This window comes from Triticum dicoccoides, chromosome 4A (assembly GCF_002162155.2).
Source record: "Triticum dicoccoides isolate Atlit2015 ecotype Zavitan chromosome 4A, WEW_v2.0, whole genome shotgun sequence".
Classification (NCBI taxonomy): domain Eukaryota; kingdom Viridiplantae; phylum Streptophyta; class Magnoliopsida; order Poales; family Poaceae; genus Triticum; species Triticum dicoccoides.
The window spans coordinates 323745244-323749313 of record NC_041386.1 but is presented as its reverse complement, the minus strand read 5'-3'; positions in this window follow the sequence as shown (position 1 = coordinate 323749313).

The following is a 4070-nucleotide window of genomic DNA, read 5'->3' as shown; positions in this document are numbered from 1 at the left end:
GTATATGAAATCTCCAGATTTCTACAGATTGTTCTGTTTTTGACAGATTTTGTTTTTCGCGTGTTGTTTGCTTATTTTGATGCATCTATGGCTAGTATCTGGGGGTATGAACCATGGAAAACTTGGAATACAGTAGATATTACATCAATATAAATAAAAATGAGTTCAAAACAGTACCAAAAGTGGTGATTTATTTTCTTACACTAACGGAGCTTACGAGATTTTCTGTTGGAGTTTTGTGTTGTGAAGTTTTCAAGTTTTGGGTAAGGATTTGATGGACTATGGAATAAGGAGTGGAAAGAGCCTAAGCTTGGGGATGCCCAAGGCACCCCAAGGTAAAATTCAGGGATGTCAAAAAGCCTAAGCTTGGGGATGCCCCGGGAAGGCATCCCCTCTTTTCGTCTTCGTCTATAGGTAACTTTACTTGAGGCTATATTTTTATTCACCGCATGATATGTGTTTTGCTTGGAGCGTCTTGTATGATTTGAGTCTTTGCTTTTTAGTTTGCCACAATCATACTTGCTGTACACACCTTTTGAGAGAGACACGCATGAATCGTGATTTATTAGAATGCTCTATGTGCTTCACTTATATCTTTTGAGCTAGGCAAAATTTGCTCTAGTGCTTCACTTATATCTTTTTAGAGCACGGTGGTGGTTTTATTTTATAGAAATTGATGAACTCTTGTACTTCACTTATATTATTTTTGAGAGTCTCTAAACAGCATGGTAATTTTCTTTGGTTATAAAATTAGTCCTAATATTATAGGCATCCAAGAGGGATATAATTAAAACTTTCATATAAAGTGCATTGAATACTATGAGAAGTTTGATTCCTTATGATTGTTTTGAGATATGAAGATGGTGATATTAGAGTCATGCTAGTAAGTAGTTGTGAATTTAAGAAATACTTGTGTTAAGGTTTGTGAGTCCCGTAGCATGCATGTATGGTGAACCGTTATGTAACGAAGTTGGAGCATGAGATGTTTTTTGTTTGTCTTCCTTATGAGTGGCGGTCGGGACGAGCGATGGTATTTTCCTACCAATCTATCCCGTTAGGATCATGCACATAGTACTTTGTTTTGATGACTAATAGATTTTTGCAATAAGTACGTGAGTTCTTTATGACTAATGTTGAGTCCATGAATTATACGCACTCTCACCTTTCCACCATTGCGAGCCTCTCTAGTACCATGCAACTTTCGCCGGTACCATAAACCCACCACATATCCTTCCGCAAAACATCCACCATACCTACCTATTATGACAGTTCCATAGCCATTCCGAGATATATTGCCATCCAACTTTCCACCGTTTCGTTTATCATGACACGCATCATCATTGTCATATTGCTTTGCATGATCATGTAGTTGACATTGTATTTGTGGCAAAGCCACCATTCATCATTTTTATACAAGTCACTCTTGATTCATTGCACATCCTGGTACACCGCCGAAGGCATTCGCATAGTCATATTTTTGTTCGAGTATCGAGTTGTAATTCTTGAGTTGTAAGTAAATAGAAGTGTGATGATTTTCATTTTTAGAGCATTGTCCCATGTGAGGAAATAAAAAAAGAGAGAAAGTCCAAAAAAAGAGAAGGCCCAAAAAAATGAGAGAAAAATAGAGAAGGGACAATGTTACTATCCTTTTTGCCACACTTGTGCTTCAAAGTAGCACCATGATCTTCATGATAGAGAGTCTCCTATGATAACACTTTCATATGCTAGTGGGAATTTTTCATTATAGAACTTGGCTTGTATATTCCAACAATGTGCTTCCTCAAACGCCCTAGGTCTTCATGAGCAAGAAAGTTGGATGCACACCTACTTAGTTTTCTTTCTGAGCTTTCATAAACTTATAGCTCCGGTGCATCTGTTGCATGGCAATCCCTACTCACTCACATTGATATCTATTAATGGGCATCTCCATAGCCCGTTGATACGCCTAGTTGATGTGAGACTATCTCCTTTTTCTCTTCTCAACACCCACCGTCTATTCCACATATAGTGCTATGTCCATGGCTCACGCTCATGTATTGCGTGAAAGTTGAAAAGGTTTGAGAACATCGAAAGTATGAAACAATTGCTTGGCTTTTGTAGCGACCCGACCCGAATGGATCAAGTGCTCTGTGCTCAGGTGTCATCCCTGGATCAGTAATGCTGACACCACACAGTAAATCGAAGGATTTATAGCAGAGTGGCAATCACACACTTATTACATCGTTGTCTCAAAGAGAACTTTTACAATAAATATGGCTTAAGGCCATCTAATAACGATAACAGCGGAAGACTCGGAAGATGAATGGGTCCATCAACTCCAACGGCATCACTGAGTATAGGGCCACGACCTAAAAGCACCTTAATCGTCGTCTGAAAAGTCTGCAACATGAGAAGTTGCAGCCCGAAAATGGGTCAACACATGGAATATGCTGGCAATGTAACACATAGAGAGTAATGGAATGAAACAGCTATACTATATGCATATCTGGCTGGTGGAAAGCTCTATGGTTACAGTTTTGCGTAAAGCCAGTTTTTCCCTACTGCAAAGGAATAAATTTGTTTAACTATCATGGTAGTTGTTAAACATCGAGAATGGTTGACAGCATTCCGATCCCAATTAAGTGAACAGTTAAAACCCAACAACATTAATTAGAAGTAACATGATGAGATTCACAAGATATTCAAGTACTAGATACTCAAGTTGTCCATAATCGGGGACACGGCTAATCATGATTAGTTTGTACACTCTGCAGAGGTTTGCGCACTTTTCCCCACAAGACTCGATCGCCTCCGTTTGGTTTCTCGCACTACATGGTGTTTGAGAAGACAGATGACCAAGACACAGTCTTTCAGAAGCACTAGCACCTTACATGTGGGTAGATCGGTACACCTACTTTCCCCTACATCTGCTAGTCTACCCGTAAGAGTTCGCACGACTTACTCAACTATGCCAGAGCCCGTAATGGCTTGTGGCTGCACACGAAAGTTACTAGCATGAATGATCTTATGATCCCTTTGAGCCTGGGTGGCGGTCCAAAAAAAACAGGCAAGTCCTGATAGACATCAGGTGCCTCAATCCACCCAGATGTGTGTTAGGTTGCCACCTTAGATAAACCATTAAAATTAACAATACTCACATCTGTCATGGATATCACTCACCCAATCCACGTCTACTAGCATAGCATGGCATAATAAGCAAACGTAGAAGTAACTCTCAAAGGTTTCATAATAATACAGGTGATAGGTACTACCTCATCTACTTCCCATCCCACAGTTTAATTAGATCCTAATCATGCAATGTGCGAGGATTTATCTAATGCAATAAAACTGGGTTGTAGAAAAGGTATGATCAAAGTGTTACTTGCCTTGCTGATGATTCGCGAGACCTAGGGTTTCGAAGTAACAAGCGGTGCAATCCGTGTGATCTATCGCGGACAAACAACAAGCACACAATAAGTACTCATCTAATGCACAGGTAAAACTCGAACAAGAGAACGAACCAGAAAATTCAACTTAAGAACTCCGGTTGCAAAGAAAGAACGAACCGAACGAAGAAACGGAAAACAAAAGGCGGAAGAAAACAACTCGGTTCTAGCAAGTTGAAACTAGGTCAAATTTTACCGGGGCAAAAACTTGTTTAAGTTGATTAGACGGAACGGCGGTTTCGAAACGAAACTCCAGGCGCTTGAATCACCTGATTCCGATAAACGAGCGAGAAGAAAGACTAGAACGAAGATCGGATCTAAGATCGCGATCGCGGAATAAATCCGACGAAAAGAAAGAGACGAACGGTTAAACGAACGGGCGTCGTTAACCGGGGAATAATCGGTGATCACGTTCGTTGAGAAGAACGGTCCGAAAGAAGAACGAAAACCGATCTAGGGTTTCAGAAAAGACCGAAACAAAAACCGGAAAAGAAAACGGAAAAGAAACGAAACGGTTCTTTTAAGAAAAACCGAACCCAGGCGAGGGGTTGCGCGGCTACCTCCGGCGAGGTTCTGATGAGGGCTCCGGCGGCGGCGGGGCAAGGGCGGCGGCGGCGGCGGCGGGTGAGGGGCGCGGGGTGGGGC